The sequence below is a fragment of the Trichoplusia ni genome, chromosome 2, assembly GCF_003590095.1.
Source record: "Trichoplusia ni isolate ovarian cell line Hi5 chromosome 2, tn1, whole genome shotgun sequence".
NCBI lineage: Eukaryota > Metazoa > Arthropoda > Insecta > Lepidoptera > Noctuidae > Trichoplusia > Trichoplusia ni.
In genome coordinates this window covers 4,040,727-4,056,156 of record NC_039479.1, presented here as the reverse complement: position 1 = coordinate 4,056,156, position 15,430 = coordinate 4,040,727, and positions in this window count along the sequence as shown.

Sequence of the window (15,430 nt, the reverse complement as noted above, 5' to 3'; positions counted from 1 at the left end):
AAGTGCTTAATATTAAAAAAATCCTATTAACTGTGTTTCTTAAAATTGAAACTCTATAATCATCCCACACCTTTGCAATTTCCGTCAATGTATCGCAAACCGTTTATTCCTAGTTGTTGCTACCGGCCGTCGGCAACCCAAAGCTTTAAACATAACGTCGAGAAGTTACGACATTATTCAAAGAGAAATCTTTGGTGACAATGTTATAGCAAAATTGAAAACAGTAAAACGATGCAAAATATTACTCGTAACCGCACACGTTCCTACTGAAGAGGGAAATAAGTTTTGTTTTTAAATGTCGCGAAATGTAATCTCTGAATGCAGACTCTTTATTGACAACAGTTATCTATAGAGCTGAAACAGGTAAAATTATATTTCAAGGTGTTTCTAAATTCTCATAAACTTAAAAAAGTAACTTAAATTAATAATACATTATGCCATCTAGTCTCAATCTAAGCACTAACTTGTAGTATAAAAACTAGACAACTTTAGTGATCATGCTTGTTCACGAAAACTTTCGGTGGCTGGGAATCGAACTTACGACCTCCGGTACTTACGGATTACTTCGAATATTGTAAAAGTGATATTGTTATAGAAATAATTATATAGTGTTGTATAAAAGGTGCTCTCATTCACGTAATGATGTCGTCGTATCAAACAAACAGTTTCTCTTAGACTGACAAGATAACTCAAATAAGAGTAAAAAAGATCACGAGAATCCTTTTTTGTGGGTGCATTTGCAATCATCTGAATTCAATAAATATTAATGTCCTCCTCTCAAAGTACATGTGTACGTCAATAAGCAGCAACCCGAATACATATTAAGACTAACTAACGAAGCTTGAATGAAAAATTATTCAAATTAGTTGAATCATTAATATAGTTCAAAACTTGTAACGTGCATACATGTTGGACCCGCCGCTGTCGAATATTCTTCGCATATTATGAAAAGTGGACGTGCAAAACGGAAAGGGAACTTTTATTTTTTTATAAAATAAAGACCGAAGCGACCCACGCATGCTGACAATAAACTTTATTTTGGGACTCCACAAAATGCGATGTCTTAAAAATCTACCCTTTTTTACTTTTACTGAAACCGCCTTTTAACCGGTCGAAAAGGCACAAAAATGAAAAGATAAAGTTTGAGTAAATGTTAACATCAATCTGGCACGGCGGCGGCGGCGGATGTGGGCTCCGAGTTATTATTTTGGCGCTCACGTGCCGAACAAAAGCAAATTCAAATGTTTTACTTTGGTTTCAGTATAGCTTACGACGGCGACTTTTTATAAGTAATATGTTTTTTGTACTGTCTTAATATTTATTGCTCACCGAGTATGTTACGTACCATTAAAAAACGAAGGTACATAGTGAAGGTTGTGGTACACTCTGAAAGTTTTTCCGGAGGATTACTATTCTAAACTTGGCAATTTTACAATCAACCTGTTTGTAACCTTAAGCTTGTTTTTTTTTCGCCTTTCATGAAACTACGTGTAAGAACAGCTGACATATTTAATAATTAATCACATGGCTCGCGCCGGGTATGTTAATTCGCGTCGTTTTACCGCCTTTCAAAGCACCGGTTACTAGCTGTTTACCAAGTTTCCTCTAAATACATTTGGCGATTTTTTCGCGAAAGAGGAACATACATCCAGAATATCCGTACACACAAACTTTCACGTATATAAAGTGGAGTTAATACTAAAGTTCTTTTCTTCAGAAGTGGTAAGAAAAATATAAAGTTTTTGCAACTATCTTTCACGTTATGGCCTAATACAGCAACTAAATAATATGTAGGTTTTACGGAAATAAGCAAATACTAGGTACACTCCCATATACTCCTATTAAGTATTTACAAACAGAATCCCACGAACATTTCTTTAAAATAACAAAGGTTTCCCCTTCGTGTCTCAATTTAGAAGTAAGAAATTACTTTGTTTAAAATAATAATAGTACACTGTAAGTGTTCAGGTAATACCTGTAATTGTGTAGAGTATCGTGCCAGGTCATTACCGGAACATAGACAGGAAACTCGTTCTATTTGTTGATGTCTCCGGCAACATTGTTGCATTATATATTTTTGCTTTAGGGACCTTATTCTTGACGTGGAAGGCGTTTATGCTTATTCGATGTGTAGTGTTTTTTATGAAAATATTGTGTCATGTGTGTGTCTGAGAAAGTTAAGATTTTTGAGCATGATCAGGGCAACTGTGAAAATATTTTTTTTAAAGTGTTGACATTTTTTGACGTTGGACAATTTCAATGACTTTTTTCGCCCGAGGGGTGACGAAAATGCGTGGATGTCGGTTTTAGCTACAGAAATATTACCCTCCTCTAGTTGGATAGTTGAATAATAGTATCTAGAGTCAGCTACCTCCACACTAAATATCAACGAAATCAGTCCAGCCCTTTGGGCAGAAAACCATGAAAAAAAACGAAGTAAAACAACTATCTTGAAAGACTTATTTCGTCTATCTCCTCTCCTCTCGTTTTCCTTGGATTTTATAGATTTGTACAATATCCAAATATTTTCATGTATTGTAAAGTCCCTATAAATAATAGCATCGTTTCTATAATAATATTTCAGAAACTCTCAGAATACTCCTCCAGTCCACATTGAATGTCCCCCGACATTCAAACTACAATACCGTGTAATCTGTACAGTTGTCGCGCCACTCGCACCTAAGGCCGAATAAAAGCATTGCTCGTATCACTGTCACGTCCTGCCCTCAGCCGAGCATAATGTAATTAGTGATTCAATTCCACGCCTGCCAACACTAACACGAATAGATTTATGTGAACTTCATGTCATTGTAACTGCAACTATGTTAACCGGGTTTCTAATAAATCTGCAGTACAATAGGTCTAATTAGTTCCCGTTTTTACTTTTAGGAAAATAATGTACCAACCCATATACGTCCCGCTGCTGGACATAGACCTTTTCCCGAATAGATAAGGGTTAAGCATTGATCACCACGCCAGAGCAATGCGCGTTGATGAATTCAGATTCCAATATTTGGATCCAGATTTCCTCACGATCTTTCCTTAAATTTTAGCTGAAGTGTCTTAGAATAATGGGGAATATGCATGATTTTTATTTTTATTTTTTATATGTTTCTACTAGTTATTACATTACCAAACATACAAATATCACGTCCAAAATATAAACTATTATGCAAAAAATTAAATATTAAAATCGCGATCAATTTAAACGCGGCCATTTTGGCGCGCTTGCTCGTGACGTCACCATTACACGAGTTCGATGTCAACAGCAAAGTGATTGGTTTACAAAATTACCAAAAAATAAATAAAGTGAGTGAATATCGACTTAATTACCATGGAAAAGCACAAAAAACCATATTATAAATATTGTGTCGTTCCTATGTGTCCAAATAACATCAACACTGCACCTGACAAAGTGTATTTCCTTATGCCGAAAGGTGAAAATCTAAGGAAAAAGTGGTGCAAGGCGATGAGAAGAGACAATGTATCGTGTTTGAGCTGTTTATACTGTTGTGAAGATCATTTCAATGTAAGTAAGGATATCAAAAAATTAAATACATATACAAATCATTCTTACTTTTACCTACCTACTTGTTTTGTTTACAAACCTCTACAAAACATAACCTAGTTTTCGTTCATCATTTATCAAATAAATATATACATACTATAACTAATTTACCTCGCAGCTTTTACTCCTCTGAGTTCAGCAGACGTATAATCTGGATTTGAAGCGAAATACGTGGCCATCATAAACACGTCGATTTTCGGAAGATTATCCGACTGCGCTTTTACGAAACCGGTTTCAGTCATTCTCTAAGTCCTTCTTCACAATTAATTAATATTTTGAACACATAAAACTATTAACTTAAGATAAAAAAACAGCGACACAATACAATAACAATTATTCCTCCAAAAAGAAACCATACAAATAGCTTGTTGACAGCAGACGTCTCGTGTAAAACTGACGTCACGTTTTGTTCCACCAATAGTGTTGCGTTTTGAAAATTTGCGCGGTAATTTCAAAACAGCCACTTTTTGATGATTAAATTTCATTATTAAATTAAAATAAATTCTAAAAATAATTGTATAGTGTGTTTTCAGTAGCAATAAATATTACAAAAAAAAAATATTTTGTCCATATTTAAGTCACGTGCATATTCCCCATTAAGGTAAAACACATAATTTTGATTAAGTCATAATGGTACTTTTCATACCCTGGAATCGAACCTGCATCCAGGCATAGAACTGCAAGGCTACGATGCCATTTTTGGAATATTTACAAAAACTAACCGTAAGTGTATCTATCATTTACCCAATAAAAAAAGAGAAATAAGCATTCTTGGGTTTCATTAAAATTACCAAACGAAAATAGCATCTGACGATCATCACTTTACCGCTAATGCTCTCCGACCGTCCCGTATTGATAGTAATGCACATTCGTATTACAATTTACTATTAATAAAAGGCAATATTGTAAGTAAAGTATTGATACACGAGCCACCTGCCGCGATCCCTCCTCGCCGTACATCGCAGGACGCTGCTATTTGAGGCGCAACAATCTCATTTGTTAGCTGAAATATCCGCTGTAACTGATTTCATAGTTATCTCCAATAGCCCTGTCAGCGCTCCACAATGTATGCTGGCTCTAACTGCCTACGATTAATATTTCTGCTCGAAAGCTATATTATTATGGCCCTTAGAACAGTTACGTGCGTGATGTAAGAGCTCGTCGACTTTATTAGTGTGCTGCTAACAACAAGTCTTAACCGTTACAGAATTTAGTGCAGACACTAAATTTTATTGTAACTATTCCTGTTCGAACATGTTAACTGCTATTTTCGAATTACCTCTCTGTAGACTATACTAATTAGAGCAAAAACTTACCTAATAATAGAAAACACTTGTATAACAATCTTTTTTAAAATTCCGCCTTCAATGTCAATGTAGCACGCGATGTGTTGCTATAAACACCAATAAAACTATGCACACAAACCGTGCAAAGTGTGGAATTAGCAGTCGGCCAGGGATTTAGCTCTGATAATGCGGTACACTAATAGCTTGCACTCGCAAACCTGCAACAATGTAGCTTGCACCGCCGCCGCGCCGCGCCGCACCGCGCCGCGCGCCGCGCTCCCTGGCGTATTACAAATCGCCCGGCCCCGCTCAACGCGCGCAATCTTTTACACGCTCACTACTATCTACTCGTACTGCACATTGTTTGTACACTTTAATAGGATACCATAATTCACCTGTCAAACATACTTTAATAACGAACAGTTTAAATTGACCACGCTTCGAGGCTCGATATCATTCACCTAGTCATACAGTCACCGATTTGTATAGTTCTCGAAAACTTTCAATTTGTTAACCCTAATCACTACTCCACTGGCCGCCTGCATTTATATATCACTAGCTGTTGCCCGCGACTTCGTCCCGTGGTTAGAAGATATAAGTTATGATTTATATCTACCCTGTTTTTTCCACATTTTCCATTGTATCTTCGTTCCTATTAGTCGCAGCGTGATAGTTTATAGCCTAAAACTTTCCTCGATGAATGATCTATTGAACACAAAAAGATTTTTTCTATTTGAACCAGTAGTTCCTGAGATAAGCGCGTTCAAACAAACAAACAAACCCTTCAGCTTTATATATTAGTATAGATTTAAACTGCTGAACGGCCACAAAAGCTTCAAAGGTATATTTTTCGTAAACACGCGCATCATACGGGTTTAACTTTAAGTTAATTGAAGATTAATGGAGCTCTCGCGTTCATCAAAACTTAAAATAAAAATTAATTAAAATACAAGGAGCATTAGGTTGCGGCAGCGCGGGGGGAGGCCCGGCCAGCTCGCCACACTCCAGACACAATGCAAATTGGCCGCGTTCGCCCGCGCCGGCCACACCCGCTGCCCGCGCCTGCACACAACACAACCACTGCACTGTTTAATTATTTCGTACGGTTTACAAACGAATTTTATTTCATTACCAGAGGTCATTGCACTCCATGTCCAGAACGTCTAAAGCTGAGTCCTTCAACTGACTTTATATCATCTTGAAATTGGACGATTTTGATGCAAACAAGATAAGTACGGCGACTCAATAAGTCGGTCGTAAACAAGCATGAGCTGATATCCTATTCTAACTGCGCTAGGAAAGTACTGGCGATCGCCGTGGGCTCGTTTAAGTTAGAATTAACAATGACAGCGCCGCATACATTACTGAAGAAAATAAGGAGCGTGTCTCGCAGGTCCTCATGTGCGTGCAGTCTATTAAGTCGCCTTCGCATTTCTTATGCGCCGTGTAAATTCGAAACATTATCAGGCGAGACTCCATTATAGTTTTAGTATGAATGTATTTTACATTTTTATATGTGTGACTACTCGGTAGAAGCCTATTTAGTGAGGCTTTTAGCACGTTCGCCAGTCGCGAGCGGGCGAAGGCCGTCTGAAACGAGCTGACTGTAAGGACACTTAAATCTAGACTTTACGGTTGTCTTTATTGATACGATTGTATGCTTAAATGTGGAAACATGACGATACCGCTCGAATGGACAGACAGGAATCATTTGGGCTTATCTAGTTTTTTACTTTTTGAACCTACTTTATCGGCGAAACAACAATTGTACTGCTTACATTTTACCGTATATGAAAAATCTGTGATCAGTGTCACGAGAGATCTGTAAAGTCCCATAAAGTTTACTACCGTATTATTGTCTGGTTTATTGGACGTCATCAAATCTGGCTGCTCATGTAGGTGCGGTGCATTTGCATGTCCGTCACCACTCATTACAGTCGCCTGCAAGCCGGTCGTAAAGCGACTTAACCAGAGGTTCAGCAATTCGTATGCAGATGTGGAAACTTCACGCAAACTTATGCCAATCGAAACAGACTTATTTACTTGACATTGAGACTAGTAATCTCTATATACAAACAGTGTTATAAACGTCAGATGCTAGTAACATTTGGTGTAAAGCATGTTGGACTTTTTCATAAATAACATAAAAGTGGTAATATGTTTGTCCATGTTAATGCTTTGGAAATCAAGTGATTCGCTACGCGTCCTTTGTCTTAAGGATATTCATATCTGTATGTGTATTAATGAAGTTTAAAATAATATAATGTATAATTTTCATACGTTATGTAATTAAATTTGTTTAACCGGCTAACATTGAATTTGTCTTCATAAAAATCGCGCATCTAACAGAGGACATTAAAATGAACTATTGAATATTAATCACTCAGTCAGATGTCTGTTAGTATGATACATCCGTGAATATTACGTGTTTATTGCGTCTCCACTGACCTTACACACACAAATCCACGTTAAGATCCTCTTCGTTTGTTGCTTGAAGATAACAAGGAAAAATTGTCTTCGTAAACAACTAAGCGGTTGTCGATGGCATACAATTGGAGAGGCGTATGTCCAGCAGTGGACGAATATGGGCGGGAAATCGGTGGGTGAAAAATATATTTTGGGTTTTTTTATCTATTTATCTCTAGCCTTGTACGGAACCCTCTGGGTCGCTAGTCCGATTCGCAATCGACCAGTTTTTTTAAGTTTCCGAATGTACACAGATAAGTTTTCACATCAGACACAAAGTTTAGAAACTATTTCGAAAACCTTAGAAATGTTTGTTTACCGTTACATTTCAACAGGTAATATTATATCTAGATGATATCAACAAACTGCTACAAATAGAGATATAAGATTTTATCTTTATTCATGCTAGTTAATTTGATATGATGACCCATTAAATATCTATGCAAATAACATTAATAAACAATATACCACTGTGGAATATAGCTGAAGTGTTAAATTTATTGTTATATTTATTGTGTTATAGACTAAGACTCAAAGTTGTTATAGAGTTCAAGTTAAAACTATTTTCTGCCTTTATGTATATTTTCAATTAGGTCTTTATTTTCAACCGAATAAAAAAGAAATAGGTTTTCGATTCGTCTCGTTTTCTTCGGATAATATAAATCGATTTTGTTGAATTAAACTATTATTTTTTACTTACGTGATCCCATAAGAAATTCATCAAGTTTGGCTAAGTAGTTTTTTATTTGAAGTCGTTTGTATTATTCATTGGCATACTGAATCGGAAATTATTTTAAAATCCTTATCCGTCATCGCTTAAGGATCGGCGGTAATATCTATCAAACTCGAATCATTGGCATCCGTGTCTGGATCCGGATCCGGCTCGTTTTTACTTCAACTGTAGTTTTTATATACCATGGGAAATAAACCTGAACATTATCTTTACTCCGAAACCTACTTCATAAACTTAAGTATTGTAATTGTATCGGAAAATATCGAACTTTATGATAGTAAGCTTACAAATACATATTTTTATCAGTTACCATTAGCAATGCTTACTTCAATAAGATAATTTGTATTCAAAATGTGATCTTAAAATATCAAACGTGGATTTTACGACTTTTTAATACTTATTTAACGAAGACCAATATTCTTACTAGATTTAATCCCATGGAAACCGAAGTTAAAGAATCGAAGAATCAAAATAAATATTTAGTGTTGTCCAACGACTGCAACATTTTAAGGATGTTGTGCTCTTTTAAATTCAGCAATACGTATGCTAAATAATATGCTTAAGCGAAAAATATACTTTTATTTCAAGGAATTTCCTTTTAATTTGAAGTTAAATACAATATAAAGTTTATTGCGGATATTTCTTCAATATAATTTTGTATCATTGTTGTCTATACAGTTTTACGAAAACTTTTTTTGATACAAAGCTTCACAAAGACACGCAGGAACTGATTCATCGCTCACACATCGCAAATGACACTACGTTGTCTTTATAAAGGTAATGACATACTGTTGGCACGGGCCCCAGCCTTGACACACCGAGTATGCAAAATAGGCGAATCGAGACACTCGAGACAAACGTCTGAGACACGATAACTCACAGATATGATCGTCCAAAGTAAGCTTACAGAAAACTAATTTAAATTGCGCTGTATCTTAAGCGTGTTTCAGGCTTGTTTGTAAATAGGTCATGTTGCAAAAAAATCTACAGCCAAAAAAGTACACTCTATTGCCTACTTGGTTAAATTTTCTGCTGCCAAAACGTTTTTAGATACTTAATCGCATGTGATGTTTCTATTTGAGTGGTAGACCTGCAACTTCTGTAAATCTGTGTTTCCTTAATTCCGTAAAATTCCACGCTCGTTTACTTTCTGTAGAGACTTTTAATGTCACTCTTACATTATTAAATTCGCAGCAAATAATGCCACATCTACATAAAATTAAATTTTACCCTTGTTTTACTGTACCATATTACTCGTTGTTAGTGTCCTGTTTTCCACTTTACCTACGTCAATAAAATATGATTTGCTTCCTCAGCTGCATATTCCAGAGCAACATAAATTCGTTCTCGGAATTAATTATTGTATTTCCACTGAAGTGGAATATTATTTGAGGTGAACACAAAACTATTTGGTGTGTAGAACTACTATAATCAAAACTTCTAATGTTACCTAATAACATTTATGAAATACCGGCACGATTCACATTAAAATATAGAGATTATGACAATTCCCGTAGTTCAGGGCAAAATATAATTTAATCTAGTTTATTTCAATTCTTAAATAGCACCCGAATAGCGATGTAAATAGGTCTTAAATGTACAAAAATCGTCGTAAACCTACTTAAATCATTGTTTTCATATGTAACTCTCATAAAATGTTAGTAACAATGCAACAATAACAGTTTTATAAGAGACTGCAACTAAACTGTCGTCAGTGCGTCAGACGTCGTCAGCGGCTATCTAAACTGCATCGGGGCTGCGCCCGCGCACGCCGCGCCGCGTATGCACCGCGTTGCCTCGCCGCCGCGCCGCGCAACCAACGTAATTGTCTTTAATGCCCATATTAAGACAACCGTCAACTTTAAATTATGCACATTCATAATATTATGAAGATCTTAAATTTTATTGTGACTGGCGCATGATATGCGGGATCGTTGTGGGTCTTTATCATAAACGTGGCTCGTTTTACTTCGCTTTAGCACAACTTAAATATGACTTTTCTGTACTATTTATGTATCCGTTTTTATGAGATTAAGTACTAAAAGTAATTTGATAAGGCAAAAGTAATTAAACACTGCTTAAGAAAATAGTTTGCGGATTTACCAAATAAGAAAGGTTTTGATATCAGTTCTTATAATAGCAGTTCGCGAATGAAACTGAACTACGGGTATGCTTCTTTACAGATATGAAATCCGTAATAAACGTAGTAGATCTTTTCCGGGCAGTGTTGATATTTAAAAACTTTCATCTCAAATATAAATAAGAATGAAATGAGAGACATCCTTCTTCTCTCAAGTCAGTTAAAAAGCAAAATTAAATAAAACAACATTCAATTGTGGAACCGATTAGTATCACAATCATCGTCCCACTTAGTCTCAATCGCGTCGATATTAATAAAGACTGGTGCGATACCATCAGCTCGGAGGCAATGGGATCGCAACATTGTCGCGTGGGATTTCCTCGCCGGCTCACCGCAGACGATGGAAGCGATTGGGTTACTGTGGTCGCTCTCCGCGCCCCGGTATGCACTAATGCGTTAACATTACTCTCTCCATTATGACGCTTTCGAAAAGTTCCACTTATGTTTGTTGAGATATTTCTTAAAGGTGTTAGGAGTACTATGATATTCTATTTCTACGATATGGTTTGAAGTTGATTTAAGCGTGTTATTTTAATTCGTTTTGTATTTCACTATTGGAAAATAGACCTATTTGAAACTGAATGATAATTGTAACTGCCTATTATTGTCCCATTTTCCTAGCAGTATCATTTTAACAAAAATTAAAATTATCAAAAACGTTTAAGCCCCTGCTAGCCCCACGTTGTGCACGAAACGTCGCCGTGCATGCAACTGTACCTCCGCGCATAGTCCTTATAAATAAAAAACTTATTCATCAGGCAATTGTGATTGGTATTTTTTCCGCTTACAAAAAACCGTCTAGCCATGTTGTGAACGGCATTGAGTCCTCTATACATGGAGTGTTTGGCTTCAAGCCGTTGCCCTCCATCTCCATACAGTCTGCGCCCGTATGTATGGCACAGGAAATCTGGACTTCCGCCCGTCTAGGATATTCACCTGGCTAGACAATGAATCGCTAATAACACATTGTCTGTGCGTCTGTCTGTCGTTAAGTAATGCATGCGTAGTTACCCGTCATTTATGGTCTAGTGATTCGGTGCTTTTTTCCTCGGGTCGAACGGTGTGACCGTCGTGTTGCTGGAAAACAATGCGATTGTTTGGAAAATTTTCGACTCGTTCCACTGGTATTGGGTGACTCATTTGTAAACTTATTCCTTTAAGCATATAACTGTCTGACTACAAGCATCATCATCACAGCGCTGTTAATTTGGCATCTAAAATTATATTTCCACTTATCATAACAACTTTTACGATACAAGTATGTCCAAAGGTGTTAAAGATTTCCTCACTTTTCACACAACGAGGCTTCACATAAAACCATCAAGGAGTATAGTTGCCCTGAGAACAACATTAAAACACTGCACACGTAATGGGTTTACTTAGGTATATCAAAGGAAAACATTAGCCTCCTTGTTGCTCGCCGCTATCTCACCATTTATTTTATATGACGTTCAAAGATAAACCAAATGGAGGATTGTTTTAACATTTCTTAATTTTAAAATTTATTTTGTATAAAATATAATACTTTTCGAGAAATAAATTTCGTTTTTAACGATCTTGATAATTGTCTTATCAAGGAATGTTTTTTTGGTCAGCATAATTCACGTACGAGAATGAGGCTTCATACAAAATGAATATATAGCCTTCTATTCTTCCTGGCGTTGAGAGGTTGGGGTTGGGGCCTTTTTTTGGGAAGGCGGAGGAAACCTTATGTGAACCCAAGGGAAAGAAACATGTCCGAGGAATTAAATCTGCGTGTCGCTGTTTTTACCATACAATCTAGTCACATGCACAAAGACACCAAACAAGACAAGCATCCGTGGATCATGGGTGGTGGCACAGCGGGTTTCGCGTGGTGAGTTGGTGACCTCTACCACTCGGCTATCTATAGTTTATACAGTCCAATTCATCACACACCTTGGGGTTGGGGTTTACCAACCCTTCTAAACATGAAGCTGTTGCAATTGTGAAAAAGAGATGCCGCTCTACCCCGTTCTGTGCGCTCTCTCTCTTCCACAACAAGTGATGGTCCCCAGTACACTAATATTAATTAAAATTTCACATCCACTTTGTATTATGCATGTACTCATTAATGAGTGTCCTTCGAGAAATCTTGATAGTATCTGTTCAGCTAAGTAATTCTACTATTAATATAAACGCGAAAATATTTATAACTATGCATATTAGGAAATTTTCTTGTATTATCTTTGAGGTAGTCTCTAAATTAAGTAAGAAAATTGATCTTATGTGCCTTGAAATAAAGGTGATGATAATGTTACGAACTGATCGTCATATTAAATTAGACTTTCTATTAAATTACCTTAATGTTTTATCATAATTATGAAAAGCTATAATTTACATTTACGTTTACCGATGTATCGAATTGTATTTTTGAATTTATTCGTGACGAGGAATTGTTTTTCGAAGGCGTAGAGTTTATCAAGATTGATTAATTACTAGCTGGCTCGCCGGTCTTGTGGTTAGTTGCCGTGGCTTCTGTATCGGAGATTCGATTCCCAACGAGGGCAAATGTTTGTGTGACGAATACGAGCGATTGTGTGCGTGTGATTAGTTCTGTGTCTGGATGAATTTTGTTACACAATATAATTAGTTAAAGGGGTTTTGGTCAAGTTGTGGAATATTAAACAAAATATCACTCAAGTTAAATCGAGAGGATAATTTTAAGATGTTTTTTACCTAATAAAGTTTCATTTGAATAGTAACTATCGTGAGACTGATACATTATTAAATGATGCAACAGTTTACTCATGCGTATTTATCAGCAGCTCCCGACTAGTTTCGGACCCAACCAGAGTCCTGAATCATGAGCTGACGCGGCGGGATCAAACCGTTGCATCATTTAATAAAGAAAGCTTTACCATTGTATGAATGTTTATTATTATTGTTACAGGTACCACTGATATCTAACGACGGCACAGCAGGACTTGGCGCTAATCGCCAACCGCCTGTTACTATGAAGAAAAGCACTCTGAGAACAGCTACCATCAGACTGGCCAGTCGGACGAAGATGCTTCAACCTCCAGCCAAAGCCTTCCTTAACGTTTTGGATAATGACGAGGATTCGGAATAATTTAATACCAAATCCTAAATAACAACTGAATTCTATGCTGTCATGTCAAACGGCATGTTGAAAGTCATTCTGCAGCATAACTCTTTCATAGATAAGCTCAGTTCATATCTTTCTTCGTATAGAACTGACTATTTACTACTACTTCTAAAAAAGAGACTTTCGCTTCACACAACTTTTTAAAAGATCGACCGGTTTTTATCAAGCACAATATCCAACAACACTCGCACATAATTCACCTAATAAAATACTAAATTGAAACGCCTCAATCAAGCTATGATGACAGACATACTTGACAATGCCGAGTTTTTTTTTCGTCGTGTTTGCTTTTTCATTGCTTGAAGAGAGCAAAGCAATCAAAACTATCCCTCGGCATTACCATTACAAGAAGTATAGAACAACATTGATCAATGCCATATTAAAAGAGTAATTACAACGCAAATGTTTCCGTATTACATGTGTGCCCTTTACATAAGGAATACCAATACACACCTGTGTCCTGTATCTACTGTGTCCTGTATTGAAATTTGAAATTCTTGATGTCAACTAAAACTCGAATAGAAATCGATCATAAGTATCTTTACCACTATCAAGTAAAATGGAATAGACGTCAATATAATAAAGTTCTTCAATATGGTTAGATATTTCGGTGTCATATCACTATAATTAATCTGACAAAAAAATAGTAGATTTTAAAAATGTAAACACCCACGTTTTTAAATGTCACTCCATTTAAATTTTATCTTAATCGAACCAGCATTTTTATAGTTGTAAATTGCATTGTCATCGGGTTTGAAGCTACCCTGAAAATTTCTGCCTGCTAACTTATGGGGAAGTGCCTCAAAATTGAGTTACAAAAATCCAACCGGAACGACAAACAGTGAATGTATAAAAACGTGGGAAAAAAATAGATATTTACTTACACTTAGGGCCGATTTTTCAATCGCCAGATAACTTTTATTCGACGAATATGTTTGACGTTTTGACAGCCTTGCTATAGAAAATATGTCAAACGGCCATATTTATTTCTCAGATAAAATTATCTGACTATTGAAAAATCGGGCCTTAATCCATTTGTAATTGACTGCACGGGTAGCTGTGTGGTATTATTATGCCAATGTGTTGCGCAACGTGCTGCGGGTTCGATCCCTGCATGGGACAAGCAATTGTCTCGCAAATGCTTGTTCCAAGTCTGGGTGTGATTTGAATGTTAGTAAAACCTTTGTGATTCAATTATAAAATTCCGTAGAGGTAGGCGGTTTAAAATTGAGATGAAATATACAGTCATTAGTCAGTCTTATACAACACAAGGATAAAAAATCGTAGAGAGGTAGGTGATTGAAAAAAAATAGACAGTATTGTAGAGATTAAAAAATAGAGAGAGAAAACATATTAGTCTTTCCAGGGTGTTAGTATGGTTAAAATGAAACAACTGTTGACTTCCTATGCTCAAAAACGTTAGAACATACATATATTCTTAGATACATAAAACACTTTGTAGCGGCCATCTTGCATTTAAGTGTTTTATGCCCTTTATGAAACATATTCTCAAGTACCCTTAAAATATACACAGTTACGTCAATTGAACGAAACAATAAATAAACATCCAGATTTGGTTGTGATTACATGCAAGTTTCTCCTAGGCACATGACAAAGTACCTATACTACTTTCAGTACTACAGCATTTGTCTCCATCATAAGTATAATAAGTGTTTTAAAACAACCCGACCATATTTTCTATTGTACCACCGGTACCACCTAACGTCTCTGTGCATAAAAATAAACAAATCATATGAAGAACTATACACCGTGATTTTTTAGTCGTCTTACAAAAGCAGCCCAGTTCATCTATCCAATGACTAGAACACGTTCATGATAAAAAAATAGGTATTTTATGAGATTTGAATAAATTTAAAATGCAATTTTTATTCAATGTTATGATGCAATTCGTAGTTTTTTAGAAACACAGCTCTGTTGCGAGCGTGGTCCGAGCCTTGTAACAATGGTGAGGGGCGCGGGCGGCGGCGATTTTATCATTTTTAAGAGTATTTTCAGATTTCTCTTGTTTAATTTTTCTTCGTACTTATTATCTTAGTTGACGATAAAAAAAAAAATGGCGCCTAGGGGTATTTTACGTCGGATACATGAA